Genomic DNA, 15,698 nt, shown 5'->3' with positions numbered 1-15,698 from the left:
ACTATATTTTTTGGTCAGAACATTTGGTTGATTAATTTGGTTAAGCGAACCAAATTTCAACTGATTTGGTAATTATTCGGTTTTCCTGACCAAAATGTTTAGTTACAAGGTCACATGTGTTTATTTGCATTCTGGGTAAACATTTCGATTACGAAAGTGTGGATCGCATTAGCGCTTTATACCGTAACAATAAAAAGGAAAAGAAAACGTAGGGCAACAATCATAAGGGACACCGCTTGGAAGTAAAAGAACTGTGTGTAAATGAGTTGTGTGTGCACTATACAACTTTCTCAACGTAGTAATTTTCACTTTTCAACGACGTAATGGATGCCTATGTTATAAATTTATTAAGAAGCTGGAATTTACCGCAGCTAATCGACATGTTTCAAGGTAAGTGTACTTTTTCGTATATACCTAGTTTTGCTCTTAGTTCATATATACTTATTCTATTGAATGTAAATTTGGCGTATCAAATACGCCTTGGGTAAATTTTACAATGCACGCCCCAGCTGCGCATCGATATGTAGAACCGCTTTCAAAGGATGTAGAATAGAGTAGGGTAGGGTACAGTAGAGTAAGGTAAGGGTAGGAACGGGTTAGCTTAAGGTTAGGGAATTTTTCATCCATTTTCATACAATTAATAGAGAGTAATTTCTCGTTTCAAAGTGAGTATACCACCCGGAGCGGACATTATTAACTTAAACCTAGGCCCTTACACATAGATAAAGGGGGCATTGACGACACTAGAGCAGGGTGTAAAATTGCAGAGGCAAGAGTTGGGGTAATTTCTATTACCACTAGATACTTCCGGAAAGGGGTAAATAAAGTGACACTAACGCTAGTAGTTTGCAAAATAAATTGGTGCATTTATAGTTTACAGATGAACAAAATTCTAAAATTTATGGAAGAAATATGGGGTATTATTTAGTTTCTCAGACTCCAGATCACTTGGTATTGACTCTGACTTACTTGGTAGGGGATACCATTCGTTATTTGTAAATGTAAAGTAGTCATGAGTATAAGTACAGTGCGAACGTATAGCATAAAAACTACGCATAAAACACTAACCAACTTGTGCTATATGGACACTGAAAACCATTTATGCTATCGAACAGAGTCAGAACAGAAGCGTAGCAGCGGGGCCCCCACAGTTAGAAACGATGTGCGTCCGTAGGGAGCAAACGCGTCAGCGACGGTGGGTATTCGCAAAACGAGGTAGTTAACAACAGCTTACTCTAAGTCACAGTACTGGGTCCTGAGCAGTCGATGGATTTGGGAGAGATACTAAATGTCATCCGAAATATAAAGCATAATTTTGAAATAAAATTTCATGGAACCCAAATATAGAATCCTTACCTTTGAAATTGATATTTCTCGTGAAATACGCTGATAAAAGCGTGCATTTTTACTTTCGGTACACCACTCGATATAATTGTTGAAAAAAAATATAATTTTCACTAATTTACTCCTTACTGACCCCTAAAAGACTTACGCTGGGCGACATGAAAATATCTCACTTATTGCAGGTAAATATCGATGGCCCCACCAGAAGTAATTGTGAAAAAGTCACAGTTCTTTTACGATTTGCGTATAAATAAAACTTTCTGATTGTCATAAATATACAGTGCATAAAAGTAACCTGTGCTAGGTGGACACTAAAAAGCGCGAATGCTATCTAACAGTCAGGGCAAAGCAAAGATGGTGGGCCGAAGCGGCAGCGCAGGGAGCAGGCACGTCAGTGATGGTGGGTATACGCGTAAGTAAAGATATGAAAAGAAGTGGGATATTGCAATGATAAGAGTTTCAATAGCACTTGTCATGCTTTGACACTAGTAACGCTCCACTTGTAACGTAAAATTCAGCTTGTGTACACTATGTCATATTTCTTCTGTAAATTTTACAAAATTGTGCTTCCCTAACATGAACCACTACCCCCTCCCTATATATATTCGAGTGTATACTTCTTATTAGGTATTCGGAAAATATTACATTCTTCAAAGCATTCAGAGAATAGTGTATTATCTCCAAAAGATAATTCTGTGGTTTGGAGCAAAACGACCAATGTCAGAAATTGCAAAGAGGAGAGAAAGAGAGAGAGAGGAGACAGGCTATGATTTCTGCATAGAACCTTTCATTGTTTGTTAGAAGTACCTTAGTCTTTGAAAACAATTGGTTAGCATTAGACTTATTGTTATCAATAGGTACCCGTTATGCACCAAATTACAAAATTATTTGCATGAGTTAAAAATGCTCTTAAATTCTTGTTGTTGCTTCTATACCATTGTAACTTTTACAGTATGAAGCTGAAGTATGAGGTTACCATGAACATTCTTCTCTTTAGCTTAGCCCAAATACACCCATTTCTGTAAAGCCCAAGAAAAAAAACTGGGGTGAGCAACTTCCTATACTCTTTGTGTGGCACATAATCGCGTAACATACCAAATTTCGCTGAGCAACTTCCTATACTCCTTCAGTAAATATCTGGTTAATTATAAACTTTCAATCTACATTTCAGAACAGGAAATGGACGAAGCAGCATTTAATTCATTAACTGATGAACTAATTACTCAGTTAATTCCCAAAATAGGGATACGTGCAAAGTTCTTGGCAAAATTTAAGGAATTTGTAGAAACAAACACAGTTGAAATTTATGATGTGCTAGATGACGGTTCTCTCTCATTTGCTTCACCATCAGTGTCAGTTCGATCTGATACTACAGAAAGCAGTTGTTCCATGCCAACACCAACTAAAAGAGAAACTGATACGATGCTGAAACGAGAAACAAATTTCTCTACAGAGTCTCGGAGTCCAAAGCTCTTCAAGCTGACAGATTTTGTAAGTGTTCTGCCTTTAGTCACTTGAATATCAATTGATACAGTGATACTTATGCTGCAAATATGAACTGTGCAAATGTGATTCATTATCAGTCGAAATGTAAAAGATTTTTGCGTTCACTTTTTAATCTGGTGACAGCCTGCGTGTTATTTATTCCATCTTTGTTGGTGCAAGTAACTTTTCTCGGGATATCAATCACGTGTTGTGCTCGTTGTCCAAAGTTTCGAGAACAGACGTTGTTCTCATCATCAGGGTCAGTATCATGAGAACAATGTCTGTTCTCGAGACTTTGCACAACAAACACATCACCTGGCTGATACCCCGAGAAAATTTATTTGCATCACGATACGAGGAAAGTATCAGATGCATTGAAAGAGTTTTTGTAACGTCCCACGGTTATGCCGTTTAGACTAAAGTAAACAGATAATTAATGAAAGTGAACGATCGCAAATTTTTTGTGCTCTCACCGGGAATTGAATCCAGGACCACATACATCAATGATACACCCGTTATCCACTAGAGTAGCTGGGAGGGTGAGGAGATTGGTATTCAGTTATATTTTCGGTTATTTCAATGTAAGCGAAATGACACCACGATATGCAGGATCTTTAAAATAGTAAAGGAACAGGGGGAAAAGGTGCAAACTTTAAAGGTACTACCTCAGTATTTATTAACTACAAGTGAAAATACCCGGATTCGATTTCGTATAAAATTTGATCTAGGTAAACAGCATCTCTGATCTTAAGTTCCTAATCATAATTCGTTTGTATTTATTCCGTCTCCTTTAGCCTATGAAGCTAAATCAACTGTTGTTATATGGTCGGGGAACATTTGAGTACTTTTGACGAAAAGATTTGAATGAAAAAATCTTCTCGATTTTCTTTAAAAAAAAAATGCGTTTATCTATAAAATTTATATTTTCTTGGAGTTAGTAAAAATACATCATACTAAAATACCAACTTTCGTTTCTTGTCACGAAAGGTCTATACACTTTAGTATTTGTCAAACAATAAACCGAAAGATTCACGTATATAGTAATGGTGTCATTTCAAAAGTGTGATTATAACAATAGTGGAATTTTAGAGCTGCACAGGGCTTATTTGCCTCCCATGACATGAATATAAGGTATAATTTTTAAATACTATGGAATTATTTGAAAATTGTAAAGCTATAATTTTAGTGATAAAATATTAAATCCCAAACCAAGGGAAAATGTATACATCTCGGTTTTAGCCGCATGAGCTCTAGTTTAGGAATATGATAATTTCGTGCAGTGATGTGTATGTAGTAGTGATTATTTGCGCTTATCACATTAAGGAATAAATTTAAACGTTCCGAAAGGCCACGCATATCACCATGACACTTTTCCTAAAAAAGTAAAAATAAAGCCTTCAATTGCTCATGGAATCGTAAAAAGTGTGAAGTTGCTAAATTCTCAATTCATAGCAATAGTGATCGAAGTATATATATTAGATGTCTGTGTTTGTAAAGTCGAACACTTCTGCTTAGTGACAGCATAATGTTTATAAGATATGTGCAGGGTTCGTATGTTTTCTTCGCATATGTTGCACGAATACAAATACTTCCTACGCTTATGCCATGGGAACTAACTAGAAGAATAATTCTTTCTATCGGACCTACTGTTTATATTGGGTTCCGAACGGCTGTAGTGCGTTCAAGACATCCCCACTGGAAATTGATCTCGCTACACGCAAACCACAGTTCAGAACTTGTCCGAAGCAAAAATACGTGACCTTGTGAACATAGTAATAGGGTTTGAAGTGAAAACACCAATGCTGCTGTGAACTCCTCGTAAGTTAATGTCCTTAGTTTATAGAACAAACAGACTTAAATGTATTGAGGGACATTGTATATTTTAGGCAAAATTCTGTTTCTTTGAATATCAATCACTAATAACTTGTGGAAAGAATACGTGAAAAGCAGAAATTCTCAGTTTGATTTCTATTCGTAATTATTATTCATTCATTTATTTATATATTTAAATAGTTATTTATTATTAAATATGGTTATCCTTCAACAGAAATTAATCAGCAATTAATTTATACAGAAATGCAAAATTGAAATTCTATTTCAGAGATTTCGATTAAATGATCTTGAATGACGTAATCGTACATGTAATGCTGTTTGTTTTTTCCTCAGAATCTTGAGACTTTTCTAAAACAGAGCTTAACAGGCAGGAAAGTTTGCAATGAATACCTTCAAAACAACAAATTGTCTGCTATTACTAGGAAGCAGTTAGTTACAATATTAATTGATCATTTTATGGAAATGAATGAAACTCTTTGCAATGAAATATTTCAACATTTGGCATTACAGATAACTGAGCTGTTTCCAACGGAATGTCAGGTATGCACATAACTAACGTTTCAGTTATTATATTGACACTTTATTCACATAACTTTCAATCTATGTTACTGCTGGACATTTGAATAGCATAACTTCGACCTTTTAACGTGGGAGAATGGATTTGACGAGAACTTGGAGAACTATTGAAGCAAATAAGGTGGGGAAGGAAATATGCTGACTTTATAGGGTAAATTTTATGCTGGAAATCGTAAGTTGTGTTTTGTAATGTTACCAGTCTATGTGACAATGAGACAAAAATAGTTTATCTATTCCACCCCACTCCCCCAATATATATATATATATATATATATATGCGAGAATACCCCATGCAGAATGGAGGGTTTGTTTGTAGAAAACGTATGCTATACTAAAAGTAGAACATCACATAGAAGAGTATAAATATGATAAATTATTCTGTAATTGTCTGAAATGTTTTTTATACATAATTTCATTTATTAAGTTTATAATTCTAAATCTTACAGTAACAATGTCTTTTTTAGGAAGTGTATTATATTCCACCGAAGTCACAAGGTCCAAATCAAAAGATTTCAAAAGGAAAACTCGTTGACAAATATAGAAATACACGCAAGTCGTTAAGAAAGTTTGGCGTTGTTGCAAAGTCACGTGCTGGTCCGTCAAGAGAAAAGCGTGACACTGGAACTTCTACACTAGATGGTAATGTTTAAAATGTAATCTAGTAAATGATTTATTTATCTCTGATCATACTTTTAAAAATGAAAGGAAATCTTGGAGTTTAACGTCCCAGTTATGCCAGGTAGACTAAAGAAGATGATGATTATTATCCATTGCTGGCTATCCATTATTATCCAATTGTATCGGGCGTGGAAGAAAGGTTCAGTTTTCTAGAATACGTAACACAGTTCGTAGTCCGACTGGGATTTTGGGGTATGCTTGGAGATCACACAGCGAAGGTTCAACAACTTGTCCATTAATAGAGTTGGTCTTCTTCCCTTATAGAGTTGGTCTTCTTCCCCTATCTCCAATCATTAAGTTCGGAGAACTGTAGCGTAAACTAAAGTCATTTGTGCATTTCAAAGTGGTATGAAAATGTTCTCGCCAATAATTCTCCCCCTCCCCCCCACACACTCTTCAAAGACACACGTTGGAAAGAAAATTAAGGTTACGCCAAGAACCCTGTTTTCGGAGTGTGAAGCTGAGCTATGACGTTTCATTACATGTGAACAAATACGAACTCGATACATTTATTTAATAATAACCAAACAGTGGCCGCGGTGGCTCAGTGATAGACCGTTCATCTCTGGTGCATGAGGTCCCGGGTTCAAACCTTGCTCCAACCAAGTGAACTTTGTGGTGAACAAACACCGTGTGCGTGCGTTTCCTCGAGGTTCTCCAGTTTCCTCCCACTTTCTTCATTACACCATTTCATTCATTTCTCATCACAGTCTCCTTCAGCCTAGCCGGCATTACTGTGGGGCATAAAACTCAAAAATTTCATTTCATTTTAATAACCAAAATCACTTACTGAGCATAAATGTGATCTATTCTATATTCTCTGTTGGTAAATGCTAGTGAGGAAGTTCTTAAGTCTATTTGAGGGCAAGTTGTCGAGTTTTCGTAATTAGTAGCTTCTGTCCTTGTTTGAACGTATCGTTTTTGCAGTCATATATAAATAGCTTTTGAAAACCTTTGCAGCTTTTAAAGCATTTAAGAGCTTTTAAAACTTTGCAGTATTAGTATTACTTACCAATTGTTTAGCTTCAAAATAACATATATTTATAGGCGCAAAATGCATATGTCATGTTGTAAATGACATAAGTAATGACATAATGACATAAATGACATAAATAATGCTTCAGACTATTGAGGAAGCAGAAGTGTCTTTGTTCTTATATGTAAGAAAAATTATTTAAGTATGTAACATGATCAGTTAACCTTTCTCTGATTCCAACAGGTAATGGGTGATGTTCAACCTTTCATGGAAACGAGAGACAAAAAGTTATCGATGTTGGGTTTAACACGCCAACCCTCAGTAATTGTTGTAGGCTCTTCTTTAAAAGACATTCAAGGAACGTACACCCTTTATCTGCTAGACAACGTGCTCAAGGGTGTGGACATATGTTTTAAAACTTTTTTTGTGTTTAACGCAGAATACCCTAAGGAAGGGGAACATCTTTGGCTTCTTCTGCAAAAAGCGGTATATGACATAAGTACTCCTCACGATAAACAGATCATGAGTGTAAATACACTATTGTTGGACATGATTGGTCTTTAAAACAAACTGATGTGAAATACCGGTATCTGTAAACAATAGTGGTCAAAACAGATACAATTACTGCTATTTTATGCTCTCTTGAATCGCGTTTTTCTAAACAAATGTACCATGTTTATTTCAGTACGTATGTAATTGAATGAATTATATGTTGTTGTTCGTAACAATGCCTGTTTGTTCAATTTGCAAATCAAATTTTATGCTAGTAGCATCACTTATCCTTCATTTAAAGTTCAAACACAGAATATCCCCCAATGGAGTCTTTAGATGTATTGATGAAGGTTGTTTTCGCGAATTTCAAGGGGCCAAATCACTTAGAGATCATTTTCGGAAGAAACACAAAAATCTACATTGCAGACGAAAGTTATTTAACGTAGCTGTATGTAAAGCAGCTCCTTATTCCGTAGTTGTCAACAACGTACATTCAACGAATGTTGCAGGCAGATCTTGTGATGCTATAACCGATGATGATGTTCCTTCAATATTGTGTTCAGAAGAACCACTTGTAACCCCAAAAATAGAGAATAATGAAACGGTTAACGATGATCTATTTGCTTCAAATGTAAAGTTAGAAAGTGCTACATTTGTTTCACAATTGTACGCTACGGGAAATTTGACACGTTCCCAAATTCAACACAACGTGGAAATGGTCTCCAACTTTTATGGTCCATTATTATCTTCACTGAAAAATGATGTCTTGCAAGCTATGAAGATACTTGAACCTTCAAAAGCGACATCCATTGAAAGAAAATTTGAATGTCTAGAAAATCCTTTTGAAGGTTTAGAAACTGATTATTTGCGAAGAAAGTTTTTAGAAAATAATGGATATTTAATAAAACCAATTGAGTATATAATTGGCACACGGTTAGAAAACAAAATGGTATCTGGAAAACTTGTTTTAACTCCAACTGTCTCTGTTGGACGTTTCATTCCTTTCAGTAAAGTTCTTCAGTAATGTTTTCCATGCCCGGAGTATTGATGAAAACGCGTGACTACCTAGATAAATTATCATCATGTGACATTATTTCAAATTTTACACAGTGTTCACTTTGGAGGGAAAAGGTAAACTTCCTTGGTAAGAAAAATGTATTTCCGGTCTTCCTTTATTTTGACGATTTTGAAACAGGAAATGCATTAGGCTCCCATGCTGGTATTCACAAACTTGGGGCGGTATATGTAAGTATACCATGTCTTCCTCCGGAATTTCGTTCTTTACTAGACAACATAATATTAGTGCTTTTGTTTCATTCGTCAGACAGAATTATGTTTGGAAACAAAGCGACATTTAACATTTTATTGGAAGAAATAAAATTTCTTGAAAATGAAGGCATATCAGTAAACACAGAAAACGGCTTTGAAACTATGTATTTTTGCATTGGTATAATTTGTGGCGACAATTTGGGACTGCATAGTATTTTAGGTTTTGTAGAAAGTTTTTCCTCTTTGCATCCCTGTAGGTTTTGTAAGATCTCTAGAAATGAATTATTAGTTTCGTTTGACTTACACAATCAAACTTTAAGAAATAGAAAAAACTATGATGAAGATGTAGCTGTTAATAACCAATCTGAAACTGGGATTAAAGAAAAGTGCGTTTTTAATGAAATCAATTCATTCCACGTCACAAAAAACGCTTCAGCTGATATAATGCATGACCTTCTTGAAGGCGTATGTATTTATGATGTTGTCAACATACTTCGACACTTCATTCTAAACTGTAAAATATTTACTCTTGAAACATTAAACTCTCGGATCCAATTTTTGGACGTTGGTTCAAACGAAAAACGAAACAGACCACCTGTAATTACCATGGAAAAGTTGAAAAAAGGAAACATAAACATGTCTGCTAATCAAATGTTGTTTTTTGTTAGGTATTTGGGAATTACGGTTGGAGATCTTATTCCACCAAACGACAATGTTTGGGATTTATATTTAACATTAAGAAAAATAATCGACTTAGTTACTGCTCCATCTTTTCAAATAGGGTGTGATTTACTGTTGAACATTTTGATTCAAGAACATCACGAGTTGTTCCTAAAAGTTTTCAATGAACCTTTGAAACCAAAGTACCATTTTATGTGTCATTATCCGATGATAATGCGTCAGTCAGGACCGTTAGTTCGCTTATGGAATATGAGATTTGAAGCAAAACATAACATTTTTAAATCTGCGTCATATGTAACTACGTCATGAAAGAATCTTACATATACTTTAGCTTTAAGACACCAGTTAATACAAGCAGAAAGAATGTTAGGCCAACGAAGACTAAAGTCTTACACAGTATCAGTCGGGCCGGGAGAAGAAATACTAGTATCATCACATACTGATTTTATACATATAAATGACATTCTTCCTAGCAGATCTTTCGAGATGAGTTATATACCACGATGGGTTTCAATTAAAGGAACAATGTATAAACCAGGCATGATTCTTGTTTTTGATATTCTCAGTCACTTTCCTGTGTTTGGTAGTATTACAACTATTTTAGTAAATCGAGAAGAAACTGTAGCTTTTGTATGCAAAGAGCTAGAGACTATATCTTTCAATGAATACGTGTATGCATATGAAGTAAAAAAAAAAAAAAAAAAAAAAAAAAAAAAACAGAAAAGCTGGTCTGTGTTCTTCATAATAATATAGTTGAGGTGAGTCCTATTTTTCTTGTAGCATTGGGTAACAATATGCTCTGCGTTCCTTTACGAAATGCGCTTTAAAGGGATAACTTGAAGGCAATCTTGGCTTGATTGTGTAGCAATATTAAAACTTCCAGTTAATTTAGAATTTGTCCAAGCAAAGAATTCTATTCTGTGACTAATAACACTACATTGCTGTTCCTAAATGAACGGGCTGTTATCAGAACAACATATCGTCGGCGGCAATTCAAAACCTGCTATGTGCATTTTGCAGGAGAAGCGAAAAACAGTATCCTGGTTAGCTTTTTGCTTTATAAAAGTGATGTTATAAGTAATATTTGATGCTGCACGTAACTTGATACCTTTTCAAGTAACTTGAGAAGGTACCAGTTACGTGCAGCATCAAATATTACTTATAACATCACTTTTATAAAGCCAAAAAGCTAACCAGGATACTGTTTTTCGCTTCTCCTGCAAAATGCACATAGCAGGTTTTGAATTGCCGCCGACGATATTTGTTTAGTTATAGGAGGATTGTCACACAATAAATAGTTATACGAGAAATTAAGAATGGTAGTAATAAGTTAGTAGGAATGAATGATTTTTAAAAAAGCGTGAATGTTGAAGAATATATTCTCGTCTAACAACAATGGAGAGCTTTCAGGTAATGCACTCATGAAACCTACATTTCAGTTGTAAAACTTGAAAAGTCGTAAAATATGTATCTCCCAAGCTTCCACTGTGTATGTGTATCGTCCAATAGCTTAACTAAAACTAGTTTCTCGCTCAGTTAAGAATAGTTCATAATTTATTTGAAAGATTTTCAATGCTGTTTGCTGGGAGTAAAATTATAGCTTAAATTTTCCTAAAGTTCTTTACCTTTTTTTGTTATAAAGATTTATATTTGGCCTAAAATGCTATTTTATTTTCAGTGAACAGTTGATAAATATTAATATCATTGTTTAATTTTGAATTTAATATTTTTGTTTAATTTTGAAGTCTGTATGACTCAGTTGCTATACTCAATTATAATAAAATTCTTGTGTAGAAAAGTATTTTCTGTACATGCTTTATATCTTAAATTCGTTCTATTTTTCTCCAAAAGTTGATTTATAACTTTGTTCATATATTTATGTGTACATGTATTAGAACTTTATGAAAATGTAGATGTATTCATGTACATGCATGATATTCCAGGAATAAACCGACAAGCCTCGCATAATGTGTTCAGGACCTCCGTGTAAGAAAAGGAGTTTATTTACAACTTTGATCGGAAGCGCGTAATTATGCAGATGGAACCAATTTAAGGTAATTAAAGACATACAAGAGTCAAAAAATGCGTCTGAGCCGTGACTCGAACCCGGGATCTTCGTCTTACCATGCAGATGTGCTACTCAGTCCGCTCTCAGTAACAACAATACATTCTTTCACTCTTTATAACGATGTTGTTCCACAAGGTGGAAGAATGTATTGCTGTTCTGGGAGCGGACTGAATGGCGCAGTGGTAGCGCATCTGCATGGTAAGCGGGAGGTTCCGGGTTGTAGTTCCGGTTCAGTTATATGTTTTTCAGTCTTTGTATATCTTTGATTTCGTACCTACAAAGGGTCTGGTGTGACAAAATTGGTTGTTTTCTCAATTTATCAATATATTAATGTAATTATTTGAATTGATCGTAGGATACTACATTGAATAAAACAATCGAGGAACTTGGCATACGGTTGAGTACCTCGATACGAAAGGGTTGTTTTAATTTGATCTGAAACGTTTAATTACGGAAAAGTATGTATGTTCTACTTACCTTAAATTGGCCTACTTTCTGTAATTAGGCTTTTCCAACCGAAATCGCAAATAAACTCTTTACTTATAGTGAGGTTCTGAACACGTGTGCGATGTTTCTCGGTTGTTTTATTCATTGTAGCCACTCCTGCGAACATTTCTACTGATTATCTTAAATTGGCCCCAGTTCCGTAAATATGTATTTCCGACCAAAGTCGTAGATAAACTTTTTTCTTTTATTAACATTTTAAATACGTATGCGAAGTTTTTCAGCAACTAGTTTCTAATTTATTTGAAAAATCTTCAATGTTGTTTACTGGGAGTAAAATTACAGCATAAGTTTTCTTTAAGTTCTTTACGTCTTTTCTTGAAGTTTTGAATTTGATCTAAAAATCTTACTTTCAGTACTTTAACAGATGTTAATATCATTGTTTAATTTTGAAACCTGTATGACTCAGTTGCTGTTTTTTTACTATTATTATTTACAATAAAATTATTTTGTAGAAAAATGTTGTGTGTAAATTCTTTATATATTAAATAGTTCTATTTTCCTCAAAAAATTGATTTGAAACTTTGTGTACATATACATAGAGTTTTTAAATTTACATGTATTCGTATACATATTTCGTATGTTGCTTCAAAGTGTATAGAATATGTAAATCTTATTTTTGAAGAAGTTCTTAGTAACTAGAACCAATAACTTCTAACTTAATATGTGGGTTACCGCAAAAGTCATGGCAACTTTTTTTTTCCTTTCTTACGAAAATGGTCACGCATCAAAAACTTCTGAAATATCCAAATGGAAGGTTAGCATATACATAAACGTTACATGTAAGGAATTGTGTAAACATACACATCTCCATCAGAATATAGCACGAGAGAAAAAAAAGTAAAAATAATTGTTCGTATTATGGGATGTGTATTTATATCCAATCTATACGTAATATTTACATATGTATTAACTTTCCATTTGCATGTTTAAGAATTTCTTGCTTTGTTACCATTTTCGATAGAAAAAATGTCCCATGAATTTTGTGATAACCCTCGTATTATTTTCAGTTTAGTACCAATAGCAACAGTATTTGGTAATTGCTACCAAATGGTTTGGTCAAATTCACTAAATACGGGTTTAGTATTTGCAACCAAATTATTTGGTTCCAAGAACCAAATTTCGTTCATTTTAACCAAATTTTTGGTATTCCCAACAAAATTCTACTTGTTTGGTCATTATTTGGTCAAAATTACCAAATGCATATTTGGTACTGGTAACCAAATAATAGGTTCCTGCAACCAAAGAAATCGTGACCAAATGATTTCGTGCTGGTGACCAAGCGTTTGGTTGGCGCTATATTGACCAAACGATTTGGTAACCAGCACCTATTTTTTGGTCAATTTGACCAAACTTTTTTTTCAGTGTAGTGTTTTCCAGTTGAGTTTTAGGTCTCTGTATTAACACAGTGGGGGTCCAGAGGGGCTCAATAAAAAAAATATATTTTCAAAGAAAAATCCCGATTTCTCTCAAAATTTCCCGCCTCAGGGACATGATAAGGAGATGTGAATGGTACTATTATAAAAGGTTACTCTATTGTAAAAAGAAAACGAGGTATGAACCATGACCCTATAATAAATAGGGATGATGCTCTAGCTGCTGGATTGAAAGTCTAATTTACCTAAAAAAGCCGGAATCTATAAGGGTTAAGCATTTCATACTGCTTTAATATAATGTTATGTTTCTTTAAATCTTCCTTTTTTTGTGTATTGGTATATCCTTTCGCAATTGATCTTAATTTCAATTTTGTATTTGATTGTATCTTCAACAAAGAAGAGATCACCTGATAAATATCTGGACCAAGTGAATAGAATTATTAATTGTAATGTTTGTGAAATGTTTCCGCCCTATTTTCGTTCGAGGAGCTACTGAGGGTTCTGAAGCCCACATTTTAGGTGGGAACTTAAATAAAACAAAGCAAACATTTATGATGACGTTCTTAATGTTAATAATAATAATAATAATAATAATAATAATAATAATAATAATAATAATAATAATAATAATAATAATATAGTATACATACTTTCCACTATGAGCCAAGTTTTATGGAAAAATTGAAAATTGAAAAAGTGAATAATTTTCTCCATTGTCGTAAAGTTTTGCTTTGGTAAATTTATTGAGGTCTGTCGTTAACGTCTGGTCATATAATAGAATACTTGTTACAATAATATGTGCGATACAATAAACTTAAATTACAATATTATTAGTATAATACAACGATGAGGGTAAACTACTTCCTCATACTAATTACACTGCATTCCAATATAATCCTTGCAAAATTACACGATTTACTTATTAATAATATGGAATCTGTCAACATATATCTTAAATAACCTTCCTAAATCTAGTTAGAATATATAATTAGAAACAGTATGATGTAGCTACGTGCTGGTTTTATTACATACATTACGACTATGCACAGTAAATGCTATCATTGTTACTCGCACAAGTTAGGACGATAATCTTAGCTTCTTCATTTATAAATAGTAACTTTTCTCCATCGTAACTGAACTCAACTTCTCTTTCAATCAATTACTGAAGCAGCCTCTGTAATATTTCTCGGAATAACTGGTGTGAGATCTTTTTTTTTTTTTTTCGAATGCAGTATATAGCTTCTCTATCCTTATGTGTTAATTCCTAGTAATTTTATTCGACCCTGCGTTCAGCTTTCCGCTGCTCTTTTCTTACAGATTTACATAACAGAAGAGAAAATATTTTCCATCTGACAACATTGCTTAATTTTTCTGTGCGCAATCCTGTACATAATGACAGCTTGTCAATGACTTATCAAATAAAACTGATAAAACTGGAAAAGTGTGCGCAATCCCATTGCAGCAGCCTTCTTCAACACAGGTTCGGTTTTTCACCGGATTCGGTTTCGGTTTACTTCAAAACTAGTTCCGTTTTTTTTTTTTTTTTCAAAATTTGTTCTATTTCTGGCCATAATAGTGTTTCGTTGTTCTCCGGAAACCGAATCCGTTTCCACAGAAATAGTTTTAAGTGCTTTCCAAAAGTTTTCACCGAACCGGTTTTGAAGAAAACCGAAATGTCGGTTTTTCGGGTTTCGGTTTTTCTAGAAACCGGTTTCCGGTTTTTATAAAAACCGGTTTTGACCATCCCTATATGTAACCGAGTCAGGGCAGGAGGGTACAGTAGCTCAGGGGTAGAACGCTTACAGTAAAAGAAATCCGTTATCCGGAAAGGTATATTGTAAAGATATACGGTATCCTTATGTTTACTACAGAAATCAGTACGAAGCATCTCCATATCCTACATATGTACTGTCCTTAGATATTACATATTGCCGTTGCGGGATGCCGTTGTCCGAATATCACATAGTATACATATGTTACATGCGTCAGCTATATGTTACATCCATCTATCTGTACGTGAGATCCTGACTACTTATATATAGTTTTTTTCGTACCTACGGTAAGTACACTTGTTCGCAACACTTATACGGGAAGTGCGTATAAAATATACTTTTTCAGTCTTACGTTTGCTGTACGTTAAGTCTAGAAACTACAGGATTTACACATGTAACCTACGTTTTTACGTACGCCACATACAATTTTTTCGCAGTGTACCAGTGCATCATGGGGTTCCTGGTTCGATTCCCGGAAGTTTGTAGTGAACGAAATCGTATCCATGGGTTATCTCGGGTTTCCTCACGTTTCCTTCTACAATCTCATTTCACCAATTCTCCCATCATCATTCACTTGCTATAAAGCATCCGTCTCCTTAACCTAACGGACATAATCATGGAACGTTAAATTGAACGATTTTATT

General features: G+C 34.3%; 1 long non-coding RNA gene across 1 annotated transcript; it reads left to right on the top strand.

Moving 5' to 3' along the window:
* Window positions 1-300: 300 nt before the first annotated feature.
* Window positions 301-5,871, top strand: LOC145681403 (uncharacterized). Its single transcript, XR_014130774.1, has 3 exons — window positions 301-390; window positions 4,996-5,202; window positions 5,703-5,871. It is a non-coding gene; the product is annotated as an uncharacterized LOC145681403 (long non-coding RNA).
* The last annotated feature ends 9,827 nt before the right edge of the window (window positions 5,872-15,698 follow it).

Source organism: Thermobia domestica, chromosome 3 (assembly GCF_964235325.1).
Source record: "Thermobia domestica chromosome 3, izTheDome1.hap1.1, whole genome shotgun sequence".
Lineage (NCBI taxonomy): Eukaryota > Metazoa > Arthropoda > Insecta > Zygentoma > Lepismatidae > Thermobia > Thermobia domestica.
This window is presented reverse-complemented; position numbering and strand designations above follow the sequence as displayed.